Genomic DNA, 17,677 nt, shown 5'->3' on the forward strand with positions numbered 1-17,677 from the left:
GGACTAGGGGTGTACTCTATTTAGTTAGCAGAGAGCTCACCTGGCATGCATGGATCCCTCTGGGACAATGGCCACCAACATAAACATGAGGCTGTGTACCTGTAATGCCAGCACTGAGGAGGTAGAGGCAGGAGGATCAGAAGATCAGGGGCATCCTTGGCTACACTGCAAGTGAGTTTGAGGCCAGCCTTGAATATGTGTGCCTGTTTCCAAATTAATGAAAGAAGGAAACAAACACAAATTAGTGAAAGTTTTCGAGTTTGGAGTTCAAAGCGGACATTGAGGCAGACTTTTCCTTTGGGTTAAGAGGTCTATTAGAAGAGTTACTGATGCCACAGATGGACAGGCAGTCAGGAGCAGGGCAGGTACTCTGAGGAGAGGCTAGACCCACACAACAGAGTGGCAGGCTCTTCCTACAGCTTTCACAGAAAACAAGAGGTGAAGAGGAGATTAAAATCTTCCTGGTTTGGCCCTCGGTTGGTCATTTCTTTTTTAATTAATTACTTTATTTTATTTATATAAGTACACTGTAACTGTCTTCAGACACACCAGAAAAGGGCATCAGTTCTCATTGCAGATGGTTGTGAGCCACCATGGGGTTGATGGGAATGGAACTCAGGAAGAGCAGTCAGTGCTCCTAACCACTGAGCCATCTCTCCAGCCCCAGTTGGTCATTTCTTTCGGTTAACAGGGAGTGGTAAATTAGACACTGCCAGATAATGGCTAACCTCTTTCCTGGGTGGCCAGTACTGGGACTCAAAGCATCTAGAAAAACAGTTTACTCTAACTCTGGAAATCAAATTGCCTTAGATTCCAGAACTCCCACTGCCCAACCAAAATGGAGGTGCTTTACAAACTGGTGTCACCCTGGCTAACGCTTAGTACAGTGTCCTCAGCATCAGAAATAAGGCTGTATCTGGGTAAGGTAAGCCAAGGCTAAGTCAAGATGGAAACCAAGCAGGACGTGGTGTGCACACTTTTAATCCCATTATGCAAGAGACAGAGGCAGGCAAATCTCTGAGTTCCGGGCCAGCCTGGTCTGTGGAGGGAGTTCCAGCAATGGTGGTCAAATTCAAGGTTGGGAGTAGAGCTGAAGTTTTGAGTGAGAACTGAGGGTGAACAGCAACAAAGTCACGCAGGAGGTTGGGTCAGGCTTTGTTCTGGGGTAGGAACTCAAGCCGAGATGCAGCACCGTCTGAGGCCTGAGGCAAAAGCGTAGTTCCGTGGAGTGACTCAGAAACAGCTGTGCTTCTTCAGGGAAGGCTCCAATCCAGTGACCTTGGTGAGAAGACAGGAGAACGTGGAGTTTAACATGTTTAAAGGGATCTTTAAAAGAAGAGGACCTTCAAAGAACAGTCTCACTACCCCCTGTCCCTCATTCGTCTCCCCAACCCTAGGAGATAAGTAAGTTAGGATGGCCATCAGCCACTTGCAAAAAATCTGGTCCTTATAGTTTTGATCATCCCTGCTATGTTTATCAACCACCCTTCATCCATCATCATCCATCCAAGTACTTAATATTCATTGAGCACTTACTATGCACTCTGTTATCTCTGGAATGTTGCTAGGTTTGGGGAATTGCTTTAGTTTCTGGAACTGTCACAGTCCAACCAGAGTGGAAGTGCTTTACAAAATGATAAGAACGAAGAGTGTCCTTTATCCTTCCGGAAGCTTCCCTTCTGCGGACAGACAATAAGATGGATTTCCAGCTGTGTTTATATGTATTTGTGGGAGTGATGGTAAGTTTTAAAACCAATCTGAGATAAACTTTGTGAAATTAAGCCGTATATGGGTGACATATGCCTACGGTCCCTGCACAAGAAAGATGGAGACAGGGAAATCGGGAGTTCAAGGTCATCTTTGGCCACAGAAAGATTTCAAACAGGGGACCTTGACTCAAAAAGCAAAGCAAAACAAAAACTAATAACAAAAAATTAGAAAAGTATTCCTTTTTTTTTCTTTCCAGAATTATTTTTGAGAGTTTAGCATACTTGGCCATGGTAGTATTTACCTATAATCCTTACACGAGGGAGGCTGAGCTAGGAGGATAGAGTGTCAGGCAAACCTGGGCTACATGAGTCCCTGCAGAAATAAAAGAGAAAACTTATTTCTCTTTATACTTTGGGAATGATTCTGTAGCCTAAATGACACAACCTGAGTTTCACGTAACAGCACGGTGGGAGCGCAAGCTGAGGCTCCAAGGACTCAGTACAGGACCAGAGAAGTGGGAGGATCAATGAGTCCTACTTGGAATAATAGGACTAGTTATCCTTCGAGATGCAGAATGAAAAACAAAATATTTGAAAGCAGGACCCATGTGTCTTATAAAGTACCCAAGCGTATATGAGGGCCAGTGGTCGCACCTGCCAGATCCACAGTGCTGAACCAGACAATGCCAGGAGGGAAGTGCAGAAGAGCAGGGCAAAAGGGAGGGCGACTTGTGTCACGAGGCAACTTCTACTCAACTCTTATCTATTGCCAAGTGGAATTGAACCCAGGGTCTCACAGAGACCAGGCAAATTCTCTAACTTTGAGCTAATATCCCTGACCATTTTTTTACTGTGTTGTTGTTGGTTTGGTTTGGCTTGGCTTGGTTTGGTTTGGCTTGGTTTGGTTTTGTCATAAGGTTTTGCTAGGTTGCCCAGGGTAGACTTAATCATGCAATCCTCCTGCCTCAGCTTCCTAAGTGCTGACAGAAGTACACACTACTATGCCTGGGTCTTCATTATTGTTCCAGCTTTCTCTGGGCTCCAGAGACCACTCTACTTCTGCACAACAGGTTAAATGGTCTCCTTTCTCTCTTATACAGGAATGACCACCCATCAGTGACTGGTGAGTCTGATGGATACTCGCGTGCCTTTGTCTCTTGGATGAGATAACATTGAGCAGCATAATCTACACATCCCAGAGTTCCCAGATTTAAGTTACAAGATGGCAACCTCTTGGTAACTCTTACAACCTGTATCAACTTCCTCCTTTCCCTGCCAGTCTTATTTCCCACACCCTTACTGCAGATTCCTAGGATTTACCTCCAAATAAACAAACGCCTTGACACTGATGTCTTGGTGCAGACTCCACTTCTGGAAAAGACCTAAGAATGCGAAACACTAACAAATGTTGGGAATTCCGATGTAGCTCAATAGCAGAGTCCTTGTCTACTGAGTTCAATATAATGGGTTCAGTCCCCATGACAAGCAAACAAGCAAGCAAGCAAGCAAATGGAACCTGAGTTATAAAGAGTTACAACGTGGGTCCTGGAAATCAAACTTAGCTGTTTGGTGGGAAGGCCTTGACCCACTGAGCGATCCCACCAGCCCGAAATCTGGGTGCTGTGTTGTTGTTGCTGTTGTTGTTGTTTTGAAGTTAAAACTTCCTAGTTAAAAACTGTTCATGTGGGGCTGGGGATTTAGCTCAGTGGTAGAGTGCTTACCTAGGAAGCGCAAGGCCCTGGGTTCGGTCCCCAGCTCCGAAAAAAAGAACCAAAAAAAACCCAAAACTGTTCATGTTATTGCCAGGCATGGTGGTGCACGCACTTGAGAGGCAGTCACAGGCAGATCTCTGTGAGTTTGAGGCCAGCCTGGTCTACACAGCAAGTTCCAGGACAGTCAGGGCTGTTACTCAGAGTAACTCTGTCTTGAAAAACAAAAACAAGAAAAGAATGAAGGGAGGAGGGAAGAAGGAAGGAAGACAGACAGGAAGGAAGACAGACAGGAAGGAAGGAAGGGAGGAAGGGAGGAAGGAAGGAAGAAAGAAAGAAAGAAAGAAAGAAAGAAAGAAAGAAAGAAAGAAAGTTAGTTCTCATCACGTGCTTCGCCTATTGTCCTAACACTAGGGAGGCTGAGGCGAGAGGACTGTAAGGAGCTCAAGCCCACCTGGACAACACAGTGAGTCCCATGACAGCCTGGGCTTTGCATTAGGAGACTTCTACACACATAGAGTACAAGAGTAAAACAGTTCATGGGCCATCAGTCAGGATTCTGATCTAAACTAAATCATTGTCTTACAGACGGCTCCTACTCCCATGAAAGAACATGTGTGCCATGTGCACCATGTGTACAGTGTGTACCATGTGTGCCATGTGTACCACATATACAGTATGTACCATGTACACAACATGTACCATGTGTATCATGTGTATCATACGTGTATCAGTATATCAGGTGTATCATGTGCTCCATGTGTATTGTGTGCCCCACGTGCCCCATGTGTATCACATATATCATATGTACCATATGTACCATGTGTACCAGGTATAGCATGTGTACCATGTACTCTATGTGTACCGTGTGTATATCATGTTACTGAGCACATTATGTGTACTGTGTGTATGTACCATGTGTACCATGTGCACCAACCATGTGCACCATGTGTTCCTTTTGTACCATGTGTTCCATGTGCACCATGTGTACCCTGTGTACCATTTATATCATGTGTATGATGAGTATTGTGTGCACCATATGTACCATGTGCACCATCTGTAGCATATGTACCATGTGCTCCATGTGCACCATATGTATATCATGTGTATTAAGTGTATCATGTGTACCATGTGTATGTACCATGTACACCATGTGCTCCTTTTGTACCATGTTACCATGTGTACCATGTGTACCATGTGCACCATGTGTACCATGTGTACCATGTGTACCATGTGCTCCTTTTGTACCATGTATACCGTGTATACCATGTGTACCATGTGTCTCATATCACCATGTGATCCATGTATACCATGTATACCATGTGTACCATGTGTCTCATATCACCATGTGTACCTGGGTAAGTGTTGAAGCTGGATGAGAATGTCCTGAGGATAAGACTCGTGCTACCTGGAAATGGCTGCTTGGATAAGAGGACTGAGAGCAGAGCTCAGAGTGAAGCTTCTAGAACGGCAGTTCCTTCCCGTGGCCCCTGCTGCAGACTTTTCCCTATCAGTCTGGCCTCGGCAGGCACCATTCCTCCCTGGGTAAGTCCCTTGGGAAATCTCAGGCACAATGACCCACAGGGAGGCACCCAAATAGCTGCATGCCAAACTGGTTCTGTAGCCACCGTGACATGCCAGGGCCAGCTGGCGGCTGGGTCGTCAAAATCACACTTTCCTGGTACTCGTGCCAGCGCTTCCAACGAGGCCACAACAGCTGCTGCTCTCCGCGCCCTTAGCAAGGCTTACCTGGCCTCTTGGCATAAAGAGGGGGTCCAAGGGAGCAAGGGGGCCACACTGGTAGAAGGAACATAGTCTCCCTCGCACGGACCTTCTAGCCAAGACAGCTTTCCAGGCAGTCATCCAGCTCACCACCACCCAGAGTGCTGACAGGAGACATTGTCATCCGAGGACTGCAGAAAGGAAAGGCAGACAAGACCCTAAGGGGTCAGGGCTGCACCCGGCTGGGACGCCCAGACAGGCCTGTGGGTGACGGGCCACGCACTCTGCCCAAGCCCAGTCTCCAGCGCTGCTGTAGAGCTGGGGCTATCTTCGGTTCCTTTGTCATCGCTGCAGGCAAACCGAACTGCAGGCGTCTGACTAAAAGGGAAAGAACCGGTTTAGCAGAGCTGGGGCTGGAGTAGCAGCTCAGGGCGGCCCTCGGTGCACAGCAGCACCAAGAAGCTGCCTCGGTCGAGGCTTCTGCACCCGGGACTGGATCGGGATTTCAACACTTGCCCCAGAGCATCTTGCTGAGATTAAAAAAAAAAAAAAAAAAAGCAAAGAGGAAGATTTTAGGGTTCAGAGGTTACAATCCCTGTGTCAGGATTAACCATGTCCATAAAGATACCCTATTGGAAATGTGTTTTTGGTTTTTTTTAAGATTTATTTATTATATATGAGTACACTGTAGCTGTCTTCAGACACGTCATTAGAGGGCATCAGATCTCATTACAGATGGTTGTGAGCCACCATGTGGTTGCTGGGAATTGAACTCAGGACCTCTGGAAGACCAGTCAGTGCTCTTAACCACTGAGCCATCTCTCCAGCCCCCGGAAATGCGTGTTTTAACTACACCGGGTGCCCTTGTAGACATTATCTCATTGGATCCTTGCTGCAGCCCTGTGAAGCATCCATCTGAAAAACAAAGAATCTTAGTCTCACTAGAGTAAGTGTCTTGCCCAAGCTTACAGCCTTCTAAAAGTGATCCGAACAGGCCTGAATCCATCACCGGAGCAACCTAGAACGGCGCATCCTTGCACGAAGACGGGAACTAAGAGACCAGGGGCCAGCCACTTGCTGTCCGTTGGTGACCCGAAGCAGTATGGAGCTTCGTGAGACTATATTCCTAAGAGCCGACCCGACACGAAACTTGTTGGTGGTCTGGTCTGGCACTGCAGGGCTATCCCAGCGTGCCTTGTCTCCGCTCTTGGCTGATGGGTAGGAAGGGTTTTTCTGTTCCCCTCCATGCCTCCTCCCTGAGTCAGCTCTCTGGCATTGCTGTGGCATGTCCCGGGCCCCACGCCCAGGCAGTGAGGAGGCGCTGGCAGGTTTCCCAGGGAATGATGCTGTCTCAACTCAAGCCAAGTCTTAATTATGACCCCCCTTCCCAGAGGCAGCCCAACAATAGCTACTTTGGGAGTTAGGACCTGTGGGCACTAGGCTGTTTCCACCAACCCCTTGGACTTCCTACTACAGAGGTCCCTGGATACAGACAAGCCTTTACCACACAGCTGCACCTCTAGACGGGATGCAGAGACCAAATCCGTTTTATAGACTTCGGCTGAGCCACGCTCCTACCTCGGGTCTTTGCTTGGGTTTCTGGTCACATCCAAATAGCTAGGGAGAGAGTTGCTTTTGGATAGAAAGAGAGGAGAGAGAGCCAAGACTGCAGCCCAAAGCTGCCTCAGCTGTTTCTGGGGCTCTGACTCAGAAGTGCTTCTCAGGAATGTCGAGCACCTGGTCCTTAGAGCCCCTTGTCCAAGCTCAAAAGAATGACCACTAAGCACCGAGAGAGTTTTACCCTCCTCTGTCTCCTTGAGAGCACCCCTTACAGAGAAAGCCCACAGGGTGAGTTGAGGGTTCATCTTGGAATTCTCCAGAAGGAAGGAAGGAAGGGAGGGAAGAAGGAAGGAAGAAAGGAAGGAAGGAAGGAGGAAGGGAGGACCTTTTAGCCCCCCAGACATCTGTCCTAAACATATCGCGACTGCCTTTTGCAATTTGTGTTTCTCTATCTTTTCTTCCCAGTTCTACTCTGACTTCCTTGACCTCAGGCTTCTGGGTGAGAGAGCTTGCCTCCGAGATACATAGGTTGACATACAATCTGAGGGGAAAGAGCAAAAAAAAAAAAAAGGGGGGCAGAGGGAAGCAGGGGTTAGGAATGTATCTCAGTGGTAGGATGCTTGCCTTGCACGTATGTGGGTTCAAAACGCTAGCACTGCAATTAAAAAATAATAATAAATAAAAATGAAAAGAAAAAAAAAACAGGAAAGACACCAGGCAGGCTGGGCTGCACCGCAACATCTCGAAAATGTCCTCCCTTTCCCAAGAAAACCACCCAAACCATTTGAAGAAAAGAGAAGAGGGAATACACTGAGAGGGACTGGTGCTTCTCATCTCCGGTGTCCATTACAAACCCTCAGACCTGCCAGGAGACCCTGGAAATCCGTTTATCTCCAGAACAACACATGCCCTGCACTGATTTTTCCAACTGTGGACAAACCCGCCTCTGGATTTTATTTTGTTTCTCTAAAGCCCGATGTTCCATAAAATAATCTACAGTGAAATGAGACCCAGTGAGAACCAACTGTGGGACAGAAACCCTGTCAGCAGCTTATCTCGCAATGTAGCAATTAGAGGGTTGCCTGCGTTCCCGGGTAGAGCCTGCGAGCGAGCTGCGGCGGGGATTAGGGGTGCAGCGAGAGTTTGGGTTATTCACAAACTCGCGTCAGAGTCTAGCACACCGCATTGTTCAGTGTATATGTCAGTAGATTCGTGAACTTTTTGCATGACGGAGGGGCGACTAGAAGTTGCCTGCACTCCGGCTGCCGTTGGCAACTTTGGTTCAAGAATCTGAGTGGAATAAATTGGAGCTGGAGGCATCCATAGACAATCTCTGGGCCATGGAACCTAGGAGAAGGTGGCTTTGTAAAAGACTCTTTAGGCGGAGGTCAGCTGAGTTAAGTCTGCAGTCTTGCTGGCTCTCTGAAATCAGGCATAAAGCGACCTCTAGTGGACAACAGAGTCACTGCGCTTTCATAAAAGAGCCTAGCTTCCTTACCTCTGTGGAGGGAGGCAGGGTCTCTGTTCTCTCTGTTCTTGGATGGGCGGAGCGGGGGTTGGGGTGGGGAGTTGGGGGGTGGGAGTTGGGGAGGTTGGGAGAATTAGGGAGGTTGGGAGGAGGATTGGGGGATGGGGGGACCGGACGATAAAGAACAGTCAAATCATACCACCAGCAAGATAAGCGGACCCTATCAGAATAATAGGCCATCCATTCAACAAATTAATTATTCAAAGCCTTGCATCACGTACAGTACATTGTGCTCTGTTGAAAGCTATCAGGAGTGAGGGAGCCTTGCCCTTAAGGAACCTATGATCATAGTGAGAGAGCTAAAAAAAAAAATAATTTTTTTTTCAGTTTTTGTTTCTTTGCTTGAGATGGTAACTTGCTAAGTAGCTCATATTGCTCTGAAACTCCCAGCAATCCTCCTGTCTCGGTCTTCTAAGTGCTGGGATAAAAAGTAGAGCTACCACATTTGGCCTCAAAATAAAATGAACTATAACAGTTTTTAAGTTAGCTTACAAAACAGACATGGTGGGTTGCTTTTGTATTCTTAGCATGTGAGAAGCTGAAGCAGGGGGATCATGAGTTTAAGGTCTACCCCAGGTGTGTATGGACACTTCGTCTCAACAGCAGTAAAATGAGCTCATTATGGCCGCCAGCCACATCAAAGGCAGATTAGAAAAGCCAAGAGTGCGCTCTATGCTTTAGGGTGTGGGGTTTTTGTTTGTTTTTATTTTTGTCTGGTTGGTGTTGGTTTTGGTTTTTCGAGACAGGGCCTCTGTAGCACAGGCTAGACTCAGTCTTGTGATTTCTTTGTAACCAAGGCCAGTTTCAAACACTTTGCCCTCTGTTTCAGTCCCCTTAAAATGGGGGTAATAAAACTATATAGACTATAGTTTGCTATAAAGACTAGGATAATATCTGAGAAATAAGTAAATATATACACACAAAAAGCAACTCCATACTGAAAACTGCCAACAACAATAACAACAAAACCCACAAACAAACAGATAAGAAGCCTCCATTGTGGGTCAGCGAGATGGGTCAGTAGGTAAAGTGCTTGTGTATAACTCTAAGGACCTGAGTTCAGTTCCCAGAACCCTGTAAAAGGGGAAGGAGGAACCAACTTCACAGACGTTGTCTTGTGACTCCCCGTGTATACGCCATGGGTACACACGTGCCCTCCACACACTAATAATATATAAAATTTAAAATACTTTCTTGAAAATACAATTAACTGGGTAGGGTGGCTCGCATCTGTAATCTAACTCTAGGAGACAAGAGAATGGCCTCAAGTTCAAGGCCAGTCTGAAGTGAGATCCTGTCTCAGACAAACAGAAAAACAAAAAAGAAGAAAGGAGGAGAAAGAAAGGGAATTAAAAACAGCAATATTTTTTTTAAAGATGTATTTATCATATGAGTACACTGTTGCTGTCTTCAGACACACCAGAAGAGGGCATCAGATCTCATTACAGATGGTTGTGAGCCACCATGTGGTTGCTGGGAATTGAACTCAGGACCTCTGGAAGAGCAAGTCAGTGCTCTTAACCACTGAGCCATCTCTCCAGCCCAGCAATATTTTTAATTAAAAATTCTATTAATTAATTAATTTATTTATTTATTTTATGTGTATGGATGTTTTATCTGCATGCATAACTGTGTACCGTGTATGTGTGTGTGTGTAGTATGTGTGTATATGTGTGTGTGTGTGTGTGTGTGTGTGTGTGTGTGTGTGTGTGTATGTGTGTATGCCTGATGCCTGACCGAAGAGGCCAGACAGTCAGTAGAGGGCGCTAGATCCCTTGGATCTTCAATTACATATGACTGAGAGCCATCGCATGGGTGCTGGGAAATAAACCCAAGTCGTCCAGGAGAGCAGCAAGCAAGTGCTCCTCAGCGCTGAGCCATCTCTCTAGCCCCACAAAGAAAAAAAAAAGAGACTAAAATATATGACGAAGCGATGAATAGAAATATAAGAATTAAAGTAAAGAGTATCCGGCTCTCGATGGGCTCAGAGGCAAGGGAGAAAGGTAGGGTCTAAGTTTCTGGACTCTAAGGAAGGTCCTGAGGCGCCAAGATCCCAGGCCTAGAATGCCAAATTGACCATCGGACATTTACACTTGAATGTCGTGTAGCCATTCAGAGGTTTTGTTTTGTTTTGTTTTGTTTTGTTTTAGATCTTATTTATTACATATAAGTTCACTGTAGCTGTCTTCAGACAGAAGAGGGCATCAGATCTCATTACAGGTGGTTCTGAGCCACCATGTGGTTGCTGGGATTTGAACTCAGGACCTCTGGAAGTGCAGTTCATGCTCTTAACCGCCGAGTCATCTCTCCAGCCCCTCGTGTATCCATTCAAATCCAACGAGCTCTAAATCCAAATTAATCAAATCCAGAGGCAATACAAGATGTTGGCTAAGGTCTGGTGGTACAGGACTATGATCCTAGCTACACAGGAGGCTAAAGCAGAAGGAAGTCAAGTTCGAGACTTCTCTGGGCTATTGAGTGTGTTTAAGGCCAGTCAGGGCAACTTAGTGAGACCCATCTCTTAAAGCAAAACAAAACGAAAACCAGGGTAGGGATACACACAAGCGTTCTGGGTTCAGCCTGACTACCCAGTTTCCCAAGCATCCTTGGCGTTTCTTTTAGCACCTGATCTATGCCGTCTTTTCTCCTGGCAATGTTCCCTCTATTCCAACTCTAACAATTAACATCCTTCTCCTTCTATTTCTTCCTACTTCAAGTATGTTTATCCGAATTACTTGCTATTAAAAGTCCCAAAGTGCTTAGCTTTTAGATAGAGTCTGGGCTTTTATTAAGCTATTGCTCCCTCTGCAGGAACTAGGGTTAAACAGAAGCAGATACTGACCTCATGAGTCCTGGAGTCACAGAAACAGGTCTAAAGTTGTACTTGTCCCAAGTGCTTTGGAAGAAGTGGTGCTTTGGGGACTGTCATTACAGAGATGTGGTGCAGATAGAAGCCATCTCAGACAGCCATTCTTCAAAGCCCTGGAGGTTGCCGGTGGTAACTATTTTCTTATATTCTGTTTGTTAATTTCTCTTGCTTCTGATTAGTAAATCTTCTTTAAGGGAGGGTCTATTTCTGAGCCATCTTTCTGTCTTCTATGGTAGTTAGAATTGAAGCAAAAGCAGGGAGACAGTTGTCAGTGAACTTGAGGGGACACAGTCTATCCACTCTGGGGCCATATCGCCCTCGGAGACTCTGAAGTGCTGCGATGGTGACAATAGTTTCTGAACCTGTGTCTACCACCCTCCTTTGTGCTAGCCATAAACAGCATAATGCCCAGCTTCAGGCCTACAGTTATGTTTGCCCTTGGTGGAGGGATCTTCTCACCTTGTGCTGGATTTGCAGGTCTCTTGTGTGGGTGAGCATAGAAGCAGTCTACCGCGTGGCCCCTGGGAGCTACGGAGTTTTAGGCTCTGAAGAAACACAAGGTCAGATGTAAAAGAGCCCGTAAGGTGCTTTCCCCACCTCCTCTCTCTTGCCCACTCTGCAACAGAGTCTCCTTTCTACTCCTCAAATAAATATACCGACAGTTTTTAAAATGTGTGTGTGTGTGTGTGTGTGTGTGTGTGTGTGTGTGTGTGTGAGTTTATGTGCAATGTGTGCTTGCAGTGCCCTTGGAAGCCTGAGCATGTTAAACTCCTTGGAACTAGAGTTAAAGGCAGTTGTGAGCTTGTGGACTTGTGGATACCCGAACCAAACCCAGGTGTCTAACACCATAAGTTCATTTTATTTTTCTCAGCAGCAGAACCGAGTCCGGAGTTACTTTTCTTGGTTCATTGCCGTCCTATAAAAGTGTAAACTCCACAAAGGCAGGGATTTTGCTGGATTGTTCTTTCCTGTGCTCCAAGTGAGAAGAGCAGAGGAAAGTGTTCAGTCAAATGGATGGAGGGTGGATGGATGGATGGATGGATGGAGAGGTAGACAGTGGCTGGATGGATGGGTGAGTGGATGGATGTGTGGATGGATGGAGAGGTGGGTGGATAATGTGTGGATGTGTGGATGGATGGATGAGTGAATGGATGGATAGATGATTGGATGGATGGATGGATAGATGGATGGATGGATGTGTGGATGGATGGAGAGGTGGATGGATGACTGGATGGGTGGATGGGTGGATGGATGGATGGATGGGTGGATGGATGGATTGTGTATGGATGGAGATGTGGATGGATGGATGATTGGATGGATGGATGGATGGATGGATAGATGGATGGATGGAGAGGTGGATGGATGACTGGATGGGTGGATGGGTGGATGGATGGGTGGATGGATGGAGATGTGGATGGATGGATGGATGGATGGATGGATGGATGGATAGGTGAGTGGGTGGATGGGTGGATGGATAGAAGGATGGGTGGATGGGTGGATGGATGGAGATGTGGATAGATGGATGATTGGATGGATGGATGGATGGATAGATGGATGGATGGAGAGGTGGATGGATGACTGGATGGGTGGATGGGTGGATGGATGGGTGGATGGATGGAGATGTGGATGGATGGATGGATGGATGGATGGATAGGTGAGTGGGTGGATGGGTGGATGGGTGGATGGATAGGAGGATGGGTGGATGAGTGGATGGATCCAACCTCTGAGTAAAGTCTGGACACAGCACACACATTGAAGCTAAGTTCACATTGAGTTTAAGGTTTCAGTTTACACCACATGAATCATCCCTATTGGCTTTCTTTGTGTAGCTCTAGCTGTCCCGGAACTGGTCCTAGCTCTGCAGACCAGGCTGTCCTGGAACTCAGAAATCCGCCTGCCTCTGCCTCCCAAATGCTAGGATTAAAGATGTGTGCCACCAAAGCCTGGCTTTTTTTTTCACACATTCTTCCTATTGACTGGCTTTCAGTAGTCAGTCTTTATCTTGACTGTCCCTCCAGTAGCTATTGCCCTTGGGCAACCTATTTCACTTTTGCAGGCTTCGACTTCCCCTTCTGTAAGATGAAGTAATATGCAGCTTCTGGAACTCACAGGGGAGTGGTGAGGTATACATATATGTTATAGCATGTGCAGAATGCATAGTGGATGTGCCTAATAAGAAACAGCTTCTCCCTCAAAGTCTTAGCTAGAGAAATGGCTCATCTTCCTTACCACACTTAACAGCCGCAGCTACTGGTGGGCCTCCACCAGGGGGCGGCACATGCCAGTCTTCCTGTCCAGCAGGGTTAGTGCAGTCGTGGTTGGTGGCTCAGCACCTTTAGCTTCTAATGAGGCGCTATTACCTCTCTGCTGTGCTCCAGCTTTCTCTCCAAGTATCTTATCCTCACCCCACCCCCTTCCTTTATTCATTTCACAAATATTTAATGAGCGCCTGTCCAATGCCAGGTGCTGAGAGTTTAATGAGAACGATTAGATACTTCCTGCCTTCAGTGAACACCTAGTCTAAAAGGGGACGGCAGAGGGGACAAGAAGCAGAGGACCTGGGGAGGGGAAGACAGGGCTACACTACCCTCTTGTCCTCTTGTCTAGAAGATGAAAGGGAGTTCTTTCTTATTTCTCCCTGGGATGAACTCAGAGCTTTGCACACAAGTACTTACTCTCCCATTGGGAGACTCCGCAGTCCAGAAAACTCGGCTGCTCACATTACACGTTCTTATAACTCACCAAATTTCCGAGCTCAGCCTTTCAACCTGGTGCCTCAGACACCACCTCACATCCTCACATCCATGCCGCGGCTCCCACTTCAAACAGCCTCAGAGTCTCACTCAAAACTCTCTGTCCCCTTTACCCAAATCTTTGGAACTCAGCCTTCGGCTCCCCCTTAAAGAGTCCTACTGCTGTCGTCTCCCTTGTGTTTCCTTGTATTTCTTAGCCCCCTTTCAACTGCCAGTAGAGGGATGGGGACATACCCTCACCCCAAACACTCACTTGTCTGGGAGCACTGTTCACTGAGTGCACTGTCTGCTAAGCCCACTCCCTTGGTGTGGCCTCCAGGGACAAGGACACTGCCTACTCCAGAGTTGGGGGTTGTCTTAAAGGTTTTCATTTTTTTTTTCTTTCTTTTTCTTTTTTTTGGAGCTGGGGACCGAACCCAGGGCCTTGCGTTTGCTAGGCAAGCGCTCTACCACTGAGCTAAATCCACAACCCCTTAAAGGTTTTCATTTTTATTGAGGCTTCCCCATCCGGATTATCACATCATGTTCATAGTTTTCAAATGCTCCACCACTGCTTAATTCTTTCAGCGATCCTTAAAGAGGGCTCATGCATGGTCTTATCGCCTCCTCAGACTCTTCCAGAACTGGAAGGGCTCAGAGAAGCTACAGGTCCAGAAGATTGTAAACTTTTTTTTTTTTATTGTGACCAAGAGTTACTCACAAGGAATGGTTCCACTGTTAAAGAGCACTGACTGTTCTTCCAGAGGACTAGGTTTAATTCCCAGCACCAGTATGGTGGCTCATAACTATCTGGAACGCCAGTTCCAGAGGTTCTGACCCCCTCTTCTGGCCTTAGAGGACACTAGACATGCATGTAGCACACAGACACGCAGGCAAAACCCCGTACACATTAAATAAAATAATAATAATAACCAGGTGGTGGTACCTTCAATCCCAGCACTTAGGAGGCAGAGGCAGGGGGTTGGGGATTTAGCTCAGTGGTAGAGCGCTTGCCTAGCAAATGCAAGGCCCTGGGTTCGGTCCCCAGCTCCGGGGGCGGGGGTGGGGGGAGGCAGAGGCAGGCGGACCTCTGAGTTTGAGGAGAGCCTGGCCGACAGAGTTCCAGGACAGCCAGGACTACAGAGAGGAACCCTCTCTGGAAAAACCAAGTAATAATGGTGATGGTGGTGGTGGTGATGAAAATGATGGGGCACACTCTACACATGTATTTACATACATATGCACATATATGTGTGCAAGCCAGAGCGAGGCCATCTAATCCCTAGTACTTAGAGTACTATGGACTAAGCCCCCTGCACCCTAAGGACACAGGCCGACTTAATTCTCCTAGCATTGATTTTACAACATCTCCCAACTTGCAAGCAACTATTCTTTGATTTCAACGGTATCATCTCCCTTGCGCTTACTTTTGTTTATTTATTTGGCTTTTTTGAGGCGACGTCTCACTGTACAGCCCTGACTGGCCTAGAGCTCACTAGGCTGCTCTTAAACTAGTCACCATCTTGTGGTTACAGGTGCGTGACAGCACACCTGCTTCCCCTTTCAATTAAATACCTCACTCCCAACTGCCCTGTTTTTCTCAGACTGGAAGAGTAAGTGTTCTCACATGCTCTAAAATCACATTCCAAATTAGGGAGGGAAGTATATGTCATTCAGGGGGGCAATATGTAATTTTCAGCAGCTTCAAGACGGAAGATCAGAACGAGGGAGGGGTACCACCCAGTGGGGTACCTCTGGTGATTATTAAGGCATCAATTTCCTGTGTTGTTTACCGTTCCGGGAGCTCTGAGCACCGCCTGAGTGCTGGTGCTGCCCAGGGGACTGGCTACAACCAGAACAGCGCAGCCCGTGGACCCCACGAGGTTGCCATAGATACTGATGCGCAGGGAGCTAGCGAGCGCCTGATTATTTGTGCACATCGTCCCTCTAATTGCTGTGAGGTAGCTGGAGGTTGTGTGGGTACCACGGCAATGGGGACCAAGAAGGGCGTGTGTGAGGATGTGCTCATGTGAGCGCACAGAAGTGTCTCTAGGCTCCAAGCTGATGGAGTGGATACAGCAGAGGTTTGCCCTATTCCTATCGGAGGGGAGCAAGGAGCAAGGTAGAGCTGCGGGGAAAAAAAAATGGAGGCTTCTACTTGTATAAATTATCAATCTCCACTTTATTAGGCTATTCTACTAAAAGGCAGAGACGAGCAGATAGGAGGTAGTGGATGAACATTTGTTGAAAAACTGGGTGGCTCCATTTACATGGTGATATGAGTCATTTCCAAGATTTCACCCAGTATTTTCCTACGTCTTTTTCCTTCTCAGCCAGAGACGCACAGTGCTTCCTATGGTTATCCTGAAGCATCCAGGGTAGATCCCTGACCCTTGGGTGGGATGGCAAACTGCCACAGCAGGCACGTAGGGCCAGTCAGATTATAGTCCTGCTTCAACATTTCCCCCTAGGGTATTCCTAGGAGATCCCATTTTATCCCTAGTCCGTGCTTGTGACCTCTCCACGCCTCACCTCACCTCACGTTAATGAATCTGTGAGTTTCAGGTATCAGCGTCTGGAGGTCAGGAACCAAGTTGCCTCGAGCACTCAGGAGAGCACAGTGATGTAACACTGATCCACTGCCTCTGTTTCTGAGCACAGCTGGCAGCCCCTTCTGCCACAAGGGTAGGAGGAGAAACTAAAGACTTACTGGCATCCCTGATTTTACAACCTCCTTACCACTACCGGGCTGTGAAACTTGGAACCTGCTGCTTTGAGGTAGGAAGTGGTCCTGTCCTCTAGACTTAACTTCCTGTTGCCATGTGGAAGGGTGGAGACACACTGCTCTTGTCATCTCAGCTCTTTCCTTGGCTCTTCTCCCCTCCCAGGTAATCAGTTAAAGCTTTCTTCTTGGACCCCACTTCCCCCTATTCTCCAATCCACCCCATTTTGCTACCTGTGCTCAAGGGTAAGCCTTGCTCTTCCCGCCCCTCCAAAGGGAAGCTTGGGAGGCCAGGATACCTCTCAGCTGCCTCCCCTGGCAGCACCAGCCTGCTGACAGAGGAGGCAGGATTCCCAGTGGATATCCTGCTGTAATCAAGTCTGAGAGGCAGCAATTGGCTGAGCTCCACTCTGCCCAGTTGGGAATGGCCTGACTTGGGGTACAGCTGCCGGGGCACATCGGGAACTTGCCCAGCATGTTTCTCCTCCAGAGACAGTTTTTAACTTGACTGTGTCCCAGGAACTTGATATTGGAGACAGGGCCGTTCCAGAAACAACGAGTCTGAAGCTGAGTACTCAGGGGTTCCATTGGAGGGCACAGTTTGGAGGGAAGAAATATACTAACTAGCCACACACAATGTTTTAGTAAGATACTGAGGATTACTTAAGAACCAGATGCGATTTAACCCAGTGAATGTTCACAGCCCTACGAAGTATATACTATTATTTCCAGTCCCCAAATAAGGCCCAGACAGATTTCATGGTTTGCCTAATGCCTTGAAGTCAGTGAGTTGTCAGACATTGAGCCAGGTGGTATGATCCAAGAGTTCTCAGCATAATGTGTGCTAGCACCCATACCTGCAAATGTATCATTACAAAATGTGGTAAAGTGACAGAAAATAAAAGTACAGGACGCCCCACAAGAAAACGAACGTGATTTCATCTCTTGCTTTAAGCCACCAATGCACAAAGCTTTTTCAAGACCTCCTCACTTTTATCTTTTATTACTGACCTAGGAAAGAACATTTATCTCTTAAGACCGGGATGCAGGAGAGCATCACACAGGCTCACAAGACAGCTCGGCGAGTAAAGACGCTTGTGCTAAGCCTGACTATCTGAGTTCCATC

At 47.2% G+C, this 17,677-nt stretch overlaps 1 long non-coding RNA gene across 1 annotated transcript; it reads right to left on the reverse strand.

Annotated features, from left to right (window-relative positions):
* Positions 1 to 965: 965 nt before the first annotated feature.
* LOC108352872 (uncharacterized) lies at positions 966 to 8,211 on the reverse strand. Its single transcript, XR_001841273.3, has 3 exons — positions 5,168 to 8,211; positions 1,537 to 1,679; positions 966 to 1,278 (listed from the first exon to the last, which is right to left on the reverse strand). It is a non-coding gene; the product is annotated as an uncharacterized LOC108352872 (long non-coding RNA).
* Positions 8,212 to 17,677: the final 9,466 nt, after the last annotated feature.

This window comes from Rattus norvegicus, chromosome 15 (assembly GCF_036323735.1).
Source record: "Rattus norvegicus strain BN/NHsdMcwi chromosome 15, GRCr8, whole genome shotgun sequence".
Classification (NCBI taxonomy): Eukaryota; Metazoa; Chordata; class Mammalia; order Rodentia; family Muridae; genus Rattus; species Rattus norvegicus.